The sequence below is a fragment of the Pelodiscus sinensis genome, chromosome 6 (assembly GCF_049634645.1).
Source record: "Pelodiscus sinensis isolate JC-2024 chromosome 6, ASM4963464v1, whole genome shotgun sequence".
NCBI lineage: Eukaryota > Metazoa > Chordata > Testudines > Trionychidae > Pelodiscus > Pelodiscus sinensis.
Window position 1 is genome coordinate 41,734,427 of NC_134716.1, and position 19,452 is coordinate 41,753,878.

Below are 19,452 nucleotides of genomic sequence, written 5' to 3' on the forward strand. Positions count from 1 at the left end.
AAATGTAGCAAGAGCAGGACTCTTGCTACATTTCAAAAGCAGAAGCGCTTTCTGGAGCCTGGTTGAGCTGGGGACTTAAACAGTCTCCCCACTGGCCCCACGCTCCCAGCAGCGCTTTGCTTTTGCAATGTACAAGAGTCCTCCTGGGGCTCTTGTACATTTCAAAAGCAAGACTCCTGCTACATTTCAAAGGCGGAGGCACCCTTATCAACTAATAGAATAGTTGCAAATTACATCCACTATTCGATTAGTTGATTAATCTAAATTTAAGATAAGCCTCTCATCAACTAATCAAGTCGATTCCATAGACTACTCGATTTGCTTATTAACCACTACTTAACATCCCGAGTTTTTCCCACAAAAGCTTACGCCCTAATAAATCTGTTAGTCTCTAACGTGCCACAGAACTCCTTGTTGTTTTTGTCTAATGAGTACTACTAAAAAGGATTTGGGGGCCATAGTGGACCACAAGCTAAAATATGAGTCAATGATGCAACACTATTGCAAAAAAAAAAAATGAACATCACCCTGGAATGTATTTATAGAAGCGTTATAAGCAACACACAATTATTTCTCCTCCAAAAACCCTCTAAGCCTCACTAATGTGGCCCCAACTGTGCTGGTGGGAGCAGGGGACATGATACTGGGGAAGGGTGCTAGTGGGTGCTGGGGTAGGGAACACGGTGTCAGTGGTGGCAGGGAATAGGGTGCTGGGGTGGTGGCAGGAGGACAGTGGGGGCCAGGGGAGAGGGGACAGGATGCCGGGGGGCAGGGTGCCAGTGGAGCCAGGGTGTTCGCCACATCCTCCTCCTCCCAGGACTCCTTCCCCCTCCCTTCCCACAGAGGAGGGATGCCCGGTGCGCACCTCCTTCAGGGACGACTCCCTCCTCTCGCAGAGCAGGGAAGCCGTGGTGCACACCTCTTAAGGGGAACTCCCCCCAGTTCCTCGCAAGTTCCCGGCATGCCACAAACCTGGGGGAGGGGAACAGCCAGCACATTTCTGGAGCCCCCGGAAGTGGCACACAGCTGCAGGACTTCCGTCCACACAGGAAGCCAGCACTACCTCCATTGTCGCTGGAGGTAGGTAGTGGGGCTTCTTGGCGGTGGGGGGAAAATTGGGGGTCCCGAATGTCTCACAATCAACTGGTCGAGCCCTTGTGATCAACCAGTCAATCACGATCAATGGGTTGGTGACCATGGCTGTAAAGAATCTAGCAATGGCCACAGTCCAGAATGCTTGCCTCAAGGAGGACTACTGGTTTGATTCAAGATGGCAGTCCTCATAAAAAAGAAAAAAAAATGAATATAGGTCAGATGTTGAGTGATGTCATTGAGTCATTCCTTGTTTAAAACTATTAAATTACCTCTTTGTAAAATCCACCAGAAATTAATAAGTAACAGAGTATTGCAGATTTGACTTCTTAACATTTTGATCATTCTGACTCAAGCATCCTTAATTCATGGGCTCCGAGCCATGATAAAAGGAAGAACTTAAGCCACAAAATCTTATTAAAATAGCCAGGAAATATTGAAACATACTATTTCTTTTTTCTTTGTTACCACCACTTGATTACTTGATTACCACTTGATTACTTTAAAGTTAAGGAGCATTTCATTCCTCCTTTAGGTTAATACCCTCTGTGATGTCAAATGGATAACTAATTACTTTAACAATAATTGTCCTCTCTTGACAGACAGGATAACCTAGAAACGTTTATGGCTCAAAATAATTTGCAGTTTCAGAATTACATATACATTTAAAAAATTAACAGCCAATAAAAGTGTTTTCACAAGTGAATTAGAAAATCCAACAGATGCTGTTTTTAAATAAATACTCCATTTGATTTGTTTACTACAATGAGAATCTGAAAGTGAAATTAAGAATGAAAACAAGAGTGAATAGCTTAATTGCACATGTAATAAAATTCAAAGCATAAAAACACCACAAATAATCCCCATAAAATGGATTTTTTTTTATTTTTTTCAATTTTAATAAAGGATGTGACTAGTTTCAAGAAGTTGCAAAGTTTTATACATTATGATTTTTACTTTTAGTGCTCATTAAATATCACCGTCTAAAAAAGAACTTCACAATGCCTCAAGTCCACAAAAATGCAACATAAAACCATGTTAGGAGAGTAAGAGGGGCTGTCTAGAAACAACGGGAAAAGCACCAAAATGCTGCTGCAGTCTCGCCTAATGCTACTGTACATTTGATTTAAACCAGGGAGGGAAGTTCTCTTCTTAGAATCATCAACATTACAACCACTGCAGGTTCTCTCTAAACATTTAAATTAACAAGTGAAAAGGACTCTATTCCATAAGTAAGTGGAGATAAAGAGAGGAACAAGCCTTTTAATCCCTAGATTGTTCTGGGTTTCTAGTGTAAGAAAAGGTCCATGTGGCTCCCACTGCTTACTTCGTCTAGGCACCTTGTACTGTATGTTGTTAACAACTCAGACTACAGTTTACCACAGTTTCTCAACCTTTCTGATAGCAGGGATCAACTTGCACCTTTCCTAAACCATGTCAGGAAGATCTCAGGGACCAGAGCCAGTCCTCAGACTGAAAAAACTTAAACAATGAATGGTCCTGCTGTACCTTAGAAACTAACATGCTGCAGGACCATTCATTGTTGTTGTTTTTTAAAGTTTTTTTCAGTTACAGACTAACAAGGCTACCTCTCAGACTTCTAGTCCACAGACTGGTCACTGAGAAACACTGTACTAGATTGTGCTTGATTTCACAAGATTTTTGAGGAGAGGCTTATCTAGTGGGAGAAATATTTAAGGTAGGAAGTCCTTTGTAATGCAAGAGTGGATATTTAGAATCCATGCAACAACTTTAGGTTAGGGCACGGTCCCTAACCTTTTCATCTTCTTGATAGTTTGTCACTTTCTTTCTATGATTTCATCTTGCTAAGTTCAGACCAATTCTCTAGTTTGCCATGATCACTTCGAATTCTAATTCTCTCCAATGTTTCTGCAACCCTTCACAGCTTAATGTAATCTGCAAATTTTACAAGCATACTCCCCTTTCCAAGTCATGAAAATACTAATTCAGGACAGACCCCCAATACATCCATTTTCACAGAGAACCACTTATAACTACTCTTTGAGTATGGTCTCTCAACCCTCACATCCATCTTGTAGTAATTTCTTGGAGACCACATTCTCCTAGTTTGCTTATGGAAATGACATGTACAACTGTGTCAAAACCTTACTACAATTAAGATCTATCACATCTACTGCTTTCCACATCCATTAGACCACTAACCCTGTCAAAGAAGAAAATTAGGTTGATTAGGCATGATTTGTTCTTGACAAATCAATGCTGGCTATTACTTATTACTCTCTAGAACAGTGGTTGGCAATCTTCGGCTCTCAGCCCATCAGGGTAAACCACGCAGGCTGTGAGACAGTTTGCTGACATTGAGCGTCTGCAGGCACGGTCCCCCACAACTCGCAGTGACCACGGTTTGCCATTTTCAGCCAACTGGAACTGTGGGAAGTGGCGGTTAGCACATCCCTGTAACTCGCACCACTTCCTGCAATTCCTATTGGCTGTGAAGAGCCACTGAGAGCTGCAGGGGACCATGTCTGTGGATCCTCAATGTAAGGGTATAGCCATGAGTGGGCTTGGGAGGGCCTCTCCACCTAGTGCTCTAGCTGGGCCCAAGAAGCAGAGTCAGAGGCCTGCAAGCTTTTGTACCCTGCTCCTGCTCCCAATCTGGAGCAACCCCATGTCTCTGCTAGGAGCACCAAGCAGACAGGGCAGGTCACACCCTGAGCACCCAGTGGGGGAGGAGGGGAATGATGAAGTGGGTGTGGGGTGCACATTTTTATTGGGCTCCCATTTTTTAAAGCAGTCCCTCCCCCTCTTCCAAACCCAGCTGGAGGGGGGAAAGGTGACCCCATTGCTCCTCCCCCCTAGTCATTGCTCACCTACCTGTCCCATTCTGGCTATGTCACTGCCTCAAAGTCAACAAACTGTCTTGTGGCCCACCATCAGATTACTGACGGACTGAGAGCCAAAGGCTGCTGACCCCTGCTCTAACTAGTTACAAGATGACTGCTCAGTAATTTGTTCCAATATCTTTCAAGGCATTAAAGTTAGGCTGACTGGTCTATAATTACTCAGGCCCCCTTACTCTCCTTTCTAAAGAGAGGAAGCATGTTTGCCTTTCTCTAGTTGTTGGTGACTTCATCACACTGCTCCATGAGTTCTCAAAGACAATCACTAACAATTCTGAGATTGCTTCAGCTAGTTCTCTAAGTACCCTAAGATCCAGTTCTGCTACCTTGACTATATTTAATTTAACTAAATATTCTTTATGCTGCTCTTTCCCTATTCGGAAACCGGTTTCTCCCCCACATTAATATTAATTAGGTTGACTATCTGGTCACCATTAACCTTTTAAAGTGAAGACTGAATAAAAAGAGCCATTAAACACTACAATTTTTTAAATGTCATCCATTATTCATTCTCCTCCTCTGCTCAGGAGCAGATATTTTGTATATACATTTTATGTACCGTATATTCCGGCGTACAAGACGACCTCTGATGTTAAAAAACATCCCCCAAAAATCGGGGGTCGTCTTGTACACCGGATGCCCCGCCGCCGGAGCCCCTCCACGGCTTTGAAAGCCTCGGGGGAAGCCGGCGGCGGGGCATCCCAGGCGCACATGGGCTGCCCCCCCGCCGGAGCCCCTCCGCGGCATTGAAAGCCTCGGGGGAAGCCGGCGGGGGGGCATCCCAGGCGCACATGGGCTGCCCCCCCCCGCCGGAGCCCCTCCGTGGCTTTGAAAGCCTCGGGGGAAGCCGGCGGGGGGGCATCCCAGGCGCGCATGGGATGCCCCCCCGCCGGCTTCCCCCGAGGCTTTCAAAGCCGCGGAGGGGCTCCGGCGGGGGCGCAGCCCAGGCGCGCCTGGGATGCCCCGCCGCCGGCTTCCCCCGAGGCTTTCAAAGCCGCGGAGGGGCTCCGGCGGGGGGGGGGGGGGGCAGCCCAGGCGCTCCTGGCGGCTTTGCTCCCGGTGCCTCTGGTCTGCTGGGGACCATCTCCAGCAGACCAGGGACACCGGGAGCAAAGGAGGCGGAGGGGCGCTGGGGTATAAGATGAAACCCTATCTTTTAATTAAAAAGATAGGGGGTCGTCTTATACACCCAGTCGCCCTATACGCCGGAAAATACGGTATGTATACATATCTACAGACACATCCCATCACCAGTTAGAGCAGAGGTTCTGAGATGAGAGTTGGATAAAAATAAATGGTGAAATTCACAATCTGGCAGCAAATCAGATCTGATAATTACCATGGCAGAACACATTGATTTTTTCTTTCCCCTAGCCAACACCTTGTGCTGAAAACCCAGTCCCTAGGCCGCCTTTTTTCATAGGCCAGGGCCAGGAGAAAGGACATCTCCCGCCCCGCCCCCGCCCCCGCCCCCCCCCCCATGACATTTTTCCAGAGTAGCCTGGGGGCACTTCTCTTCCTTCCATTACTTCTCCCCTTCCCCCTGATTCCTGCACCAAGGAGTGGGCTGCACCGCAGTGTAGTTGGCTGTGCACTTCAATGCCCCTTCCCCAGCTGTGGCTGCATTTCAGCCGTGGGTGAAGAAAGGCCCCACCAGAGGGAGCGTCTGCAAGAGCCCACGGACCCTCTGCCAGCCCCAGGGCGCAGGGATTCGCGTCGCTGCCTGGCAGCGGACCCCACAGTTTCTGCGAGGGACCGCATCCAACGGGGCTGGAGGGGGATGGGAACGAGCCCCCCTTCCTCCCTGGCCAAACTGCTCCCCTGGCGCCCAGGAGCCAGCCCCCGCCGCCCGGTAGGAGCCTGGCCAGGACCCGGGCAGGGAGCCGAGCAGACACCGCGGGGATGCGCTCCCGCCGCGGGAGCAGGGCAGGAGGGAGAGGGAAGGGAGGGGAGGGAAGGGGCCCAGCCCCCCGGCACCGAGACCGGCTCACCTTCCTCCGCCGCTTGCCGCGCGGCTCCGCACTGCCCGGCCCGGCCGGCGGCAGCACCCGGGTGGAGAAGAGCCCCGGGCCGACCGCCTCCCGGCCTGCAGCTACCGCCCCGAGGCAAGCGACCGGCTACTGCGGCGCGGCGGGCAGAGCAGGAAGCGCTGCGCGGGGAGCCTGCCAAGGAACTGGGAGGGAGCTGAGCGCTCCCAGGCAGGTTGGGCAGCTCCCCCGCCCCTCCGGGCACCAGCCGGCTCCACGCCCAGCCACGCTGCTGCCCTCTGGGGCCGGGCCCTGCGCGTGTCTGTGGCGCCCCCACGGGAGACGGACAGTAGCCCGCTTCCCTCCGCCCTCCCCATGTGCCTGCCTCAGCCACAGACCCGCAACCAGCCTGCCTTGCAGATAGGCCCAGCCACATCCTGGCCCACCCGAACACCTAGTAGCAGGAAATAGGAGTCAACTTTCTCATCTACCCCCAGCACAACCAAAAACCCAACCAACCTCCGCCTCCTCCTTGCTTATGGACAGTTTATTAGAGCCCTGCGAATCTGCAGATCTTCTTTCTATCAGCTCATGTTTGTAAATATGAATGCAGAGACACATTTTGTCTCTAGAAATTTGCAAATATCTGTTTTATAGCTGTGGGTATCTGCCTCCGTGGATATCAATGCAGCTATCGGTGACTTATTTTTGTGGATACAAATGCGGTTACCAATTTTATATCCATGCAGGACTCTACAGATTATGCTCCACAGCCTAGCAGTCCTCTAGTTGGGAAGCCCTCCTTCAGTCTCATTCTTGGGACTTTTTTTCTAATTTTTTTATTGGTTTCTTTTGTTTGGAATTTACAGCAGAACTTCAGAGATAGGAACACCAGAGTTACAAACTGACCCGTCAGCCACACACCTTATTTGGAACAGGAAGTACACAATCATGCATAAAACATATAGCAAATACTGCATGACCAAGCAAAATGGCAATCGGTCACAAACTGGAACATGTCACACTTTCAATTGTCAGAAAGCTAGGAATATTAAAAACGACTTTATAATGCCATGACATTAGCCTCAGCAACATAGGCGTAGAATAGGGTATCAGGTAATCAATTTGCACCAAAATTCAGAAAAGCCAGGAAAAAATAAAAACAGTTTTCAAAAGAAACCAAAGACAGCAGAACAGTAAATAGCAGGTGTATTTACACAACACTGCTGATTTTGATAAGGCAATGCATCTGTGGTTGCAAAAGAGAGCTCAGAAGGCATTGATCTAAGCCAGGGGTGTCCAAACTTTTTTCAAAGAGGGCCAGATTTGATGAAGTGAACATGCATGAGGGCCGACCATTTTGCCTGACATTCTTTGAACCATTAAAATTAAACGCAAATTAACTATTTTATGCAAAGTTTATTGCAAACGGCATACTTTTCATTTTGTCACGTGGATGACAAATCTAAACAGGTGTTAAATCACTCTGCCTTTCATATCTGAAGGCCAGATACAAAAATCCAGGAAGCTGAAATATATGTCAGGAACATTGTAAAGTACATTACATATTATTGGTAATAAAGGTTGTCTGTCAACTTTTAAGTTCAAAAAATATGAACAGGAACATAACACCAAGTATACATGTTGTGTCCAAATATATTTATAACTGATTTAGACCAACTGACATTAACTGAGATTTTACAATGTATTCATCTCAATACATATGGATTCGTTGGGGGCCATAAAAGATAGATATTGCCAAATTACCTGTGGGGCCGTATTAAACCGGAACACGGGCTGCAATTGGCCCGCGGGCCGGACTTTGGACATGCCTGATCTAAGCAGTGTGATTGTGGAAAAAAAGACAAAGTTACTTTATTGATAAATGTATCCAGAAAAAGATGAGGACAATTTTAAAGCAAGCTCAGGGTGGGTCCATTGGTTCAAAAAATTGACATGTAATCAATGTGGGGTTCACAAAGGTGACAGTGGCTCTTTGGAGCTAGGGCCATGCTCAGAAAAGGCCCTGGCCTGCTCCACTTGCACTGCAACCTGACACCCCGCTGGCTCCCCCCAAACACCACTTGCTTCTCTCAGCCTGCTCTCAAGCTGGCGGTGGGCTCTCTCCAGTCTCCATCCCCAACCCCACCACTTGCTCCTCTCTGGCCCCCCTCCCTGGGACCAAGGGTGCCATTTCAGATTTTGGTTGGGGGGAGCAACTTTAACCATGATTCCAAAGGCAACTCAGGCGCTTTTAAACCCTAGTTTTCAGGCAGATAATGTAGAAGTTAGCAGGCAGGAGCCCTGTTTCTCATTCCTATATAAGAAAAAAGGACAAATTAATATTAGACCCACTCAGCTCTAATAATTACATGTTCTGACATCTTGTGGTAAGTCACTTAAGGAACACTGTTATGTTTAGAATTATAATATAAATTGTCACTTTGTTACTAATTTCTGTGGAGAGAGAGAGCCCCCATCAGAACTCCTGGGTTCTGACCCAGCTCTGGGAGTGGAGTAGTTTCTAAGGGGGTTAAAGCAGGGGCAGATACAGCCGGGTTCTAGGTATGAACAGCAGTATGGGAAGATTGGGTCAGAGCAAAGGTCCATCTAGCCCAGCATCCTGTCTTTTGATAGTAGCCAATGCCGATGCTTGAGAGAGAATGAACACAGCAGGCAGGCAAGTGATAGAAATGTAGCCGTGTTAGTTTGGTGTAGCTGAAACAAAATACAGGACTATGTAGCACTTTAAACAAGTGGTTTATTAGGTGATGAGCTTTCGTGGGCCAGACCCACTTCTTCAGATCAAATAGTGGAAGAAAATTGTCACAACCATATATACCAAAGGATACAATTTAAAAAAATGAACACATGAAAAGGACAAATCAAATTTCAGAACAGAAGGGGGATGGGGGGGGGGAGGTAAATGTCTGTGAGCTAATGATATTAGAGGTGATAATTGGGGAAGCTATCTTTATAATGGGTAAGATAATTAGATTCTTTATTCAGACTCAGGTGTAAAGTGTCGAATTTAAGCATGAATAACAGTTCAGAGGATTCTCTTTCAAGGCAGGCAGTGAGTGCCTCAGGCAGCAGCCACACAAAGTAACTCTTGACCTGATGCCCTGCCGGACCTGGTTCCGGCCGGTCTTAAATGCCATTCAGCGTCCACTCAGTGTGGACACGCTATTTCGAAATAGCAAAACGCTATTTCAAAATGCATTTTGTGTGTAGATGCGTTATTTCGAAATAACATTTCAAATTAACTATTTCGAAATAACGCTGTAGTGTAGACATACCCAAACAATTTTTTTGAGGATGTTCAGCAACTCATCATGGAAGAGATGCCGTGTGTTGAAGCAACAGAAGTAATGCAAGATACATTGCTGTGCAGGTGGGCGGAGTTGTTGGCTAAGTGGGCTGGAGCTGTGGTCATGTGGGTTGGGATGGAGGTGGATCCTTTGGGAAGCTGGTCCCATGCCAATGAAACAGGTTTCCCAGAGCCAAACGGAAAGGTCCTGCCCTGGCCCCAAAGCACACAGGCCACACATCTGGACTGGGGAACTGTATCCAGGCAAACAGTGACTGAGAAAGATTTAGGGGTCAACTCAACACTTAACAAGAGCTCAACAGCCACTCAACACTCAAGCCACATAATAGCAACTCCCAGGGTGATGCTGTGGTGAACCGGGCTAAAACCATCATTAGACACGTGAGCAGAGGAGTGAGCAGAGAGGTGACATAGCATCCATGAGACTGAGATTGGATACTGCAGCCTGGTTTAGGGGCCATGTTTTAAAAAGAGATGCTGAAAAACTGGAGATAGGGCAGCAAAGAGCCCAATGTTTTGAGGGCTGGAGAAAAATGCTTTCTTGTGAACTACTGAAAAGTGACTTTACTTAAGTGTCCAAGTGCCTTTCTGGAGAGAATGTGTCCTGCATTAAAGGGCTGTTTAAGGCCACAGAGAAAAGCAGAACAAGACCTACTTGATCCCTGGACTCAGCTGTCATTGGGTGGGATGCTCCGGGGGTAAGGCATTCAAACATCCATAGAAGCTGGCCAGGGTCAGGACACCAGCCTTGAAGGGGAGGAGTGGGTGTTACAGTGACATCACAAAGGTCTGTTGCAAGACCTCAGGTTATTGGGGACAATGGTGGGAAGATGGTGACCTCACAGAGAGACCCTGGCAACAGCCAGGCAGGACAGAAGTACAAGGAAGGGGCAACTTCAGAGACTCCCATGGCTCTGCAGCAGCAAGGCTCCTTCTCAAGGTCTCTCCTTGGGAACGGAGAGAGAATTAGGATTCATGTACACAAGCATGAGCTTGGTCGGAGTTTTCTCCTTTTCTACTACTGACTTTATAGCCCTGTTGAGAAGGTAAGAGCTTCAGAGAGATCTGGATCCTGTTCTGTCTGATCCAGCCGTCATCAGCTGAATTTTAGGCATAAAAATCACTTGGTTAAGATAATCAGATTTCCTACAAGGATTCTATCATGTAGAATTATTGGGGACATGGGGGTTTGTCCTTTTAGGTTTCCCCTTTCCTCTTTCCATCCCTCTTTCTCTTCTTCTCTTGCTTGTTTTGCCCCTGTTTCTTTGTTCCCTCCCTCCACCAAGGAAGGGTCTTGTGTGTCAGGAAATCTGCTGTCACTGTGGGGGGCCTTCACAAATAGGTGGGACTGGAATTGCTCTGAAACTGATCCCTTCTGGTGGTGACCTGGGCCATAGTTCAGGATGTCTGCTAGGACCTCTCCACCGCCCACTTCTTGGAGTCTTGATGGTGATTGGCCAAGCAGGGAGGAGAAGTTTCCCAGGTGTGACCCATGGCTGTCCTTTCCTTTTCAGGCTCTGCACAGGGCTTTGTCTGATGTCAGGCAGGCCATGCTGGGGAACCTGCTAGCAGAGTCCCCAGACACAGACAGGCTCCACTTCATCTTAGAGGTGAGCATGGTCAGAAGGGGAAGTGGGCAGTTTTACCTTAATGCTGGAGGAACTGGAAAGGAGAACCTGGAAATCTATTTTCCAGTCTGTCCTCCTAGCCTGCACCCTAGTGGACCATCCTTGGTCAGGGCAGTGCTATGTTGGGCCCTTCTTCCTTCAAGGACAGAAGGAGATGAAACTCCAAGCAAGGGCCTTGGCTGGTTTTGGCCTCAAATCCTTCACTCCTGCCCAACCTCCCTCTGCTGTGCCATGAGATCCAGGAGATCGTGCTCACCAAAGAGTCCTTCCAAGAGAACCAGCAAGGCCCAAAGGGAATTGGCACTGAGATTTGAGAAGGGGGCAGTTTTCCTCACAGTCACTCCCTTCATCTGACCAAGGACTTTCCAGCCAGGAAGGGGTAAGGGGACTGTCTCCATCCTGATGAGCTGCGCATGAATTAAGAGTTCAGAAAGGATGGGACCAGCCCAGACACTAAACACTGTCCCAGTCTGGAGAAACAAAGACAAATTGTGACAGAGCCTTGTTCTGCTTCACCATCCCCCTCCCTGAGTTTGATGTACGTGATTTTAGACCCAGCTTCCTGACTCCAAGCAGGCTGGCTTTGACAGGCTGTAAGACCTGCAGGGGCTGTGGGTTGGGAGGGTTCTTCTAGAGAGGGCAGTGTCAGAGGAGGGAATGAGATAGATTAGAGTCAAGTTCATCTTCTCCTGGTTCAGTAGAGATCCTGAAACTTTAAGAGGACTGTGCTTCAAACCTTGTTCAAGCCAAGTTCTTGCCTGGCCTTGGATCCCTTCTTGTCCTCCAGGAGCAGCTGGGGGTGCACGTCCTCATCATGGGAGGCTCTGCCCACATCCCTCTGCTCCAGGATCCTTTGGGGGCAGAAGGAGCTGAGCTCTATGTCCCTTCCCCCAGTGTCTCCAGCAGAGGGACTTGGGGGGAGAAAGACTCCTGGCCCAGAGAAGATTGGGAGCTGACAACAGAATGCTGATGGAGCTCCCTCTCCTTCCCTTCCATTAGAACTAAGCACAGTACCCCAAACTAGGGAACTTGGTGGCTTAGTTGTGACCATCCATCAGTGACCCAGCCCAGGACATCAGCCAGCTGGCTAAGGAGAGGATTTGTCAATTCTACAAACTGCTGCTGTACCACAGGTATGGAAACCCAGCTGGGAAACAGAACCCAGTAGAAAAGTGACACTGACAGAAAACAGGCAATAGGACCCCTAAAGAAATGATCCCCTTCCATTGGCCCCAGTTGGAGGATAAGCCTGTCTCTCCCCCTACTCCATTTTGGATCATCCTCCGGCCCCAGGCACCAAAGATACTGTACCCACCATAGAAAGTCCTGCTGTTCAATTTGTCCAGGGATAAAACCCAATGGGAATAGAAGAACACAGCCACCAAAACCAGACAGAGCAAGCTACCAAAGAGAAGCTGGTAAGGAATAGCTGTCATAGGGACATGGAGGGAATGGAGGCCGGAGCTCTTCCAATGGAATTGGGGAAGGGGATCTGGCACTGGAGATCACTAGAGAGGAAGATGACTCCATCCCAAGGTGCCAGCTCCCATTAATCCTCTCTGATTCCTAGAGGCATCCAAGTCTCTGATAGGCCTTTGTTCTCTGGAACAGGAGAATATTATGGCCAAGGTGACGCACCACCACCACTCCATCCCTGGGAAGTAGATTGGCAGGGTGTCTAAAGAGCAGTGAGCAGTCTGGAGAAAGATAGAGAGCCATCCAGGGAAAGCACCCCCAGCAAGGAATGAAGAGGCTAACAGGCCAAATCCCCTAATAGCGTGGAGCACAGAGTGGATTTCCAGATTCCTGGGCATAAGGAGTGGACTGACAGCCCCTTTTGATGTGCATGGTAGCAGAGCGGTGGTCACTGGCAGGTCACGCAGCTCAGAAGTCAATGCCACTACCAGCAACAGCACAGAAGGAAGGATGGCATGTTATGGTATTGCCTCCCTTCCGTGTCACTGGTGGTAGCTCTTCTATCTTCTAATTCAGGCATATGGAAAGGCAGTGCCACCATCAGTAGTAGTGCAGAAGGAAGGATGGCATGGTATGGTATTGCCTCCCTTCTGTATCACTGCTGGTGGCACTACCTTTTAAGGGAGTGGCTGGGGGTATATGGTAACTGGTGAGGCTCTCAACCCAGATGAGAGAGTAGTTCTTGGCAGACCTTTTCCCAAAACTTCCATAGAAGTGGTTGTAGATTCTCAGGGAAGTTTTTCACATTTCAAATATCCTCCTGTATGGAGATTGGAGGGCCAAAAAGGAGGTCATGTTCAGGAAAGCTCAGATGCATGGTATGCCTTTCAAACCACACCGCTAGCAGTACCACAGAAGGGAGGATGGAATGGTCTGCTACTGCTACCCTTCCTTCTGTGCTGCTGCTGGCAGCAGCACTGCTTTCCCAGATGAGCAGCTATAAGGTGGTGGCTGCTGGCAGGACACCCAGATCAGAAATCAACACTGCTGCCAGCCACAGCACAGAAGGTAGGATGGCCTGGTATGACATTGCCACCTTTCTTTCTGCACTGTTGTTGGTAGTGGGGCTGCCTTCTGAGCTGAGAGGCTGCACAGCAATGGCCTCTGGTGAGCGCCCAGTTTGGATGGCAGTTCTACCCCTAGCAGCAGCACAGAAGTAAGGGTGGTATGGCATGGTGTGACGGGGCGCGCCGCCCCCTCCCCACCGACGCCGGCCCACCCCGCCCCAAACCCGCGGTTGCCCTGACTCTCCTGGGAACCACCCGGGGAGCAGGGACGAACTGCAGTGCCTGCTCCGCCGCCGCGGCCCAGCTGACAAGCGGCGCAGCGGGGGTGTGGCTGGCGGAGGGGGAGGAGCCAATGAACGCGGCGTCCGACGTCATCGGGGCCAGACGCCGACGCGGTTTTTCTGAAAAGGCCCCGTGGAGAGAGGGGAGGAGAAAGAGAGAGGAGAACGGAGGAGAAGGAGAGAGGAGCGGAGAGGGAGAGGGAGAGGAAGAGGGAGAAGGAGAGGGAGAGGGAGAAGCAGAGGAAGCAGGAACGAGCGGAGGGGGGCGAGAAGTGATTGGTGCAATACCGGAAGGGTGGGTGAGGGTAGCACAGGCCCGTGGGGGGGGGGGGGGGCAAGGGAGCAGTAGATAGGGGGTAGGAAGAAGCCCAGGGCAGGGAAACCCAGCGGACTGGTGTGCTTCGGACAAGCGCTCCACCAGCAAGGCAGGTTTCCGTGCACCTGTCCTGAGGGCCCTGGGCTGGGGTCCGGAAGAGAGGGTGGGCCCGGACCCCCCTACCCCGCCTGAGGGTGGAACCCCAGGTAGGACTGACCGGAGAACTCGAGACAACGGAGCAGGACTGGACTCGCCTGTTACACATGGTATTGCCACCTTTCCTTCTGCACCTCTGCTCACAGTGCTTGCCAGGCTAGGTGACAGAGCCACCACTCCAACCACCCAGCTCTGAAGACAAGGAAATCATGGACATTTTTTCATATTTCCAAAGTCCGCTTGGACAGAGATCAGAGGACTAAAGAAGAGGCCGGGAAAGCCTAAACATATAGGCTACGTCTACACTGGCCCCTTTTCCGGAAGGGGCATGTAAATTTCACCAGTCGTCGTAGGGAAATCCGCGGGGGATTTAAATATCCCCCGCGGCATTTAAATAAAAATGTCCGCCGCTTTTTTCCGGCTTTTAAAAAAGCTGGAAAAGAGCGTCTACACTGGCCCCGATCCTCCGGAAAAAGTGCCCTTCAAAGTAGGAATAAGACCCTCCGGAAAAGGGCGCTTTTTCCGGAGGATCGGGGCCAGTGTAGACGCTCTTTTCCGGCTTTTTTAAAAGCCGGAAAAAAGCGGCAGACATTTTTATTTAAATGCCGCGGGGGATATTTAAATCCCCCGCGGATTTCCCTACGACGACTGGTGAAATTTACATGCCCCTTCCGGAAAAGGGGCCAGTGTAGACGTAGCCATAGTGACCCTACAAGTGACGCTCCTGCACTGGCCTTGCCGCTTCCTTTTGGGGTGAGTCCCTCAGTGTGAGAAACGCTGCACTAAGAGATTCCTCTACAATCCCGAGGTCCAACATGGCCAGTAATTCTTGGCAGACCTTTTCCTAAAACTTCCATAGAAGTGGTTTTAGGTTCTCAGGGAAGTTTTTCACATTTCAAATATCCTCCTGGATGGAAATTGGAGGTCGTGTTCAGGAAAGCTCAGATGCATGGTATGCCTCTCAAACATCAGCATCCCCTGGCATTAAGTGGCCAGATACTTCTTTGTACATACGTGTGTGTATAAAGAAACCTTTTACTTACCTGGGAACAAAAATATCGTGTTTCCATGCCACTTGCATCAGCCAGAATTTATACAGCCTTCTTCCTACTCTGTAATCTCACTCGGCTGTATTTGCATTCCTCTCTCGAAAGAGGAATGCAGTGTAGACATACCCTAAGTACAAGGTAGGGATGTAAAATCCCGGTTAATTAGTTAACCAGTTAAACTGGATGAGAGCACCCCTGTGGGGCTGAAGCAAACTCTTCCCCTCCCGATATTACCTGGTGCCAGTGCAGCACAGCAGCTGCCTGGGAGACTCTAGCAGGAAGGGGTTGGCTGCTGGGGACATAAAGTATTGTATGGCCAAGGACACAATGCCAGCAAGATGAGGCTCATCAATGGTCTTGTGCTTGCAAAGCAGGTTTCCCCTCCTCACACATGACACTCTATGAGGGTGCATTGTTCCCTATGGTATGGAGACTCGGTGGCCCATTTCACCGAGATTTTAAAACTCAGGGAGAATGAGGGTTTTTAATTTCCCTCCAGCTCTCTCCATCTCCCAGCCCCTGCAACAGCTCACTCTGCCCCCTTTCCCCACAGACAGGGTCTTTGCCCACCCTTTTAGGTCCCTCCCACCCCACAGCTCCGGCCGGCCAGCCTCCCCTTCCCCAGGGATCTGCACAGTGCAGCCCATGTAAAAATGTCCTATATTACATTTTTAAAAGAGAGGCATCAACTTGGGAAGAGGAATCTTGTGGGGATTTCTGCTATCCTAGTCCTTTCTGGTCCTATTAGAAGTGGAGATTGAGAGACCTCAGCTCTATCCCTCGTCCAGGCTCCATTGTTTGGTTGTCCCCAATGTACAGATATTTCTGTGTTTGTCTATATTGTTGCTCTTAGCTTTCTCAAGCAGCAGCAGAGTGAAACTAAAATTGCAAGTCTTATCTGTTTTCGAAGTATTTTTCTAAGTGGGTGAGTTTTACTACATAATGTCATTTAATATATTGTAGCTATTTTACAAATATTTTCTATATGTGTCTGGAGCTCAGGTCAGGCTTTTATTCAATCAAAATAAATAAGTCTTGTCAGACCCACAAGGGACTGAATGCCAGCAACCAAACTATTCAGATACTTGCCAATTTCATTCTGCAGCTGCTTGGGACAACTATGAGGAGCATGAAAAGCATTGGAGCTTTCTGTCTACAGATTCAGGAACACAACAGTGTATCACTGCATTACATATGGTAGGTTACATTCACAATCAACGGCTGGAAGCAATTGTTTTATATTTAAGAGAGTGTGTGTATCTGTCCATACATTCATTCATCTGTCTGTCTGTGAGTCCGTTTGTTCAAGAATTTCTCCTAAACAGTAAGAGCTAGAACCACCAAATTTGATATACAGCTTCCTCTTATTCTATTTTAAAGCAAGGTTATAGTTTGGTTGTGCCAGGAAAATGGCATGTGCCTGGAATGGGATTGTTTTCATAATACAGAAAGGGAAGGAGCTGAGAGGAAGGACAATTGTACTGCAAAGTGACCAGTGAAGGCGGCGAGTGCAGGGGACAGCTATACTACAGAGTGACCACAAGAGGGAAGCTGCACGAGGAAGAAAGCGGCCAGCTCGGGCCAAGGCTCTCCATGTTGCCAGCCACTGGCCCAGGTAAGTGGCCCCTCTGACCCAACCTCTCCCACCTCAGCTACAGCGCCAGATGTGGGGGGGAGCCCCACCAGCCAGCAGCCTTGCCGAACCAGAGGAGAACTGCTGGGGGCCTGGACTGTTCTGAGCAGCCCTGCAACTGCCCCCAAGAGCACCACTGGGGGTCTAGGCTGCACAGTCCCTCTCTTTCCCATCTCCCTGGAGAAGCACTGGTGGGGGGTGGGGCTGGGCGGCACAGCCCTGGCCCCCCCAGACCTCAACGAGCCCCACCAGTGGTTGGAGCTGGGCTGGAGTCCGCAGACAGGGCTGGGCACCATAGTTTGGCCTCCCCTCCACCCATGAGCAGCTGGGATGGGGGGGGAACAGCAGCTGCAGAGCCATCTTCAATGTTGAGAGCAGCCCTGGTGAGCACCCCCTGGCCCGAGCCGCCGCACCTCCTGCCCTTAATCCTGCACTCTCCCTGGCTGGAGCCCCACTACACCTTCCACTGCCCTGCCCTGACTCCTGTACCCCTCACACTGCTAGCCCCCTGCCCTGAAGGATTCGAGCAATGCCAGCTAAGTCACTAGTGATTTTATACTTTTTCCAAGTCATTGATAAGAATGTTAAATAGTGTGCAGCTAAGAACCAATTCCTGTAGGACTCCCCTATAAATACAACCACCTTTCAATAATCTTGTTTCTTAAAAGAGTGGGTAACTTTACAAGAATCCTTTTCTTTGAGGGGCAATGCACATTTACATTCATAGCCAAGAGAAAGTTATGTATAAATGTTATTCTTGTCATTCTTGACAGTGCCTTTAAGATAAATAATCTCAGAGTAAAAACTTTTATCAGATATATTATTCACAAATTAAAGTCTGATCTATAGTATTTTATAATCAGTATCATAAATAAAGTTATCTGGGGTGCATAGATCAAGGTTGTTCAGAGTTTTATTAATTTAGCACCTGATTAACAATAAATTGGTCAAGAAAAAAAAAGGATCCAATCCTGCTCTATCTACATCAATGAAAAAACTCCCATACTAACTTCAAAAAGCAGAGGATCAGATCCTGTATTTTGGTGCTGCTTTTGAAGATATTTGTAGACCAAACTAGCATCATCCTTCCTCAAGAGCCACTTTCCCCATAATGCCTATAAGTTAATAATTAATTATAATTGGGCTGGAAAGCAGTAGGGTATAGCTTACATTTTAATTATATTTTAAAATGCTAACCATAAATTGCATATAAAATTGTAGATTGTTCTACTAGATCCCTCCCTTGTTCTCCCTATGTTTCTTTTTATTTTAGACCTCAATTCTCCAAAGATTTATGCATGTGCATAACTTCAAGAACATGCACAAGTCTTTGCAGTATAGGGGCCTTGAACTGGAAGCTCTCTAGAATTGGAACTAGACCTGCTTGTGCACACAGCATGTACAGTCTCTAGCACAATGGGGTCTCATTCCTAACTAAGGTCTTTTAGGTGCTATTGCACTACAAATATATAAATATGTTCCTTATAGTATATGGGCCAGATTTCCAGCTGGTGTAAGTCAACTACACCAGCTGAGAATCTGTCAATAACTTTAATTTGTTGACATAAGAAAAACCTGTCAATGTTGTTTCTGCTAGATGGAAGACAAAGGATTACAGGTGAAAACCCAGCCCCTTGAAGTTAATGTGAGTTTTACCATTGCTTTCAGCATGGAGAAGATTTAATGCCACATTTCCAAACTAATGAAAGAAGTGGGGGAATCAAAAAGACAACTAAAATGTATTACTTGCTGGCAATTCTTTTAACATGTTTTACCTTAGCATTGTTCTCTTCAATAGTATTTGGGAAAGCACAGGGAACACTGTGTTCTTTTAGAATTGTATGCTAAGCATCCTTTGGGGCCAATTGGAAAAGAGTTCCTAATGTTAATGCTAATGTGAAACATATCAGCAGGCTGGATTGGAAAATCATGACTGTTAGCAATAAAAAGTGTGCAAGTAATTGTTTATATGTGACCACTGCAGCATTAAACTGAGACACATGCAAATGAGCCTTACCTAAGGGTACACATGGAAATGTTATGTAGTGTGGTACGTGCGGGCTGTGCTGCCATGAGGATTACACCAGAGGTTTGTCTCAATATGCTTAAGCATTTGTAATTCTCAGGAGCAGGATACTTCCTTAATTTGCAATTATACCTCATGTACAAATCAAAAGCAAGATTGCAAGGTTGTCAATATGCATCAGGAACTAATCGGATGGGGGGCATCAAAATACTTGAATCGGTAATCAAGCGATTGTTTCCCATTTCTTTCAGATTGGTCCGAACATGATGGGTGATGATTACAATGAGTAGGAGATATATCAGGGAAACCAAGATGCACTCACTTGGAAGTGCCAAAAGACGGCAGAAGGTTGACAGATCAAAGAGTATTTTCTGTTCACAAGAGGCAGAGCAATTTCACAACATACAAATAAAGCTTCTACCAACATTTATCACTTTTTGGGAACACATTGGCATTGAACACAACAAGCCTTTGTTAAATGAAATTTCAGTGATGCTTTTAGAACATATTAGAACTTTAACAAACATCAGGTGCTGAGCATAATAAATGCCTCCAATGGATTTAGAGCTGCCAGTAATACTTTATTAATATTGAATCTTGACTGAGTT

At 48.0% G+C, this 19,452-nt stretch overlaps 1 protein-coding gene and 1 long non-coding RNA gene across 7 annotated transcripts in view; one reads left to right on the plus strand and one right to left on the minus strand.

Annotated features, from left to right (window-relative positions):
• Positions 1 to 6,313, minus strand: part of GOLM1 (golgi membrane protein 1) — a 49,652-nt gene extending 43,339 nt beyond the window's left edge. Inside the window, exon 1 of one of the 3 annotated variants that reach the window (XM_075931791.1) lies at positions 5,966 to 6,313. The gene's annotated coding sequence lies outside the window, so the exon portion shown is untranslated. The remainder of the gene's footprint in view (positions 1 to 5,965) is intronic. The other 2 variants (XM_075931790.1, XM_075931789.1) reach the window with 2 other exon arrangements.
• A 3,866-nt stretch (positions 6,314 to 10,179) lies between these two features.
• Positions 10,180 to 19,404, plus strand: LOC112543530 (uncharacterized). 4 transcript variants are annotated; one of them, XR_003086717.2, is made up of 7 exons: positions 10,180 to 10,318; positions 10,787 to 10,882; positions 11,900 to 12,033; positions 16,291 to 16,382; positions 16,634 to 16,800; positions 18,416 to 18,463; positions 19,096 to 19,404. It is a non-coding gene; the product is annotated as an uncharacterized LOC112543530 (long non-coding RNA). The 4 variants fall into 4 exon arrangements; XR_003086718.2 differs by lacking the exon at positions 11,900 to 12,033; XR_003086719.2 differs by lacking the exon at positions 10,787 to 10,882 and having other exon boundaries at positions 10,193 to 10,318.
• The last annotated feature ends 48 nt before the right edge of the window (positions 19,405 to 19,452 follow it).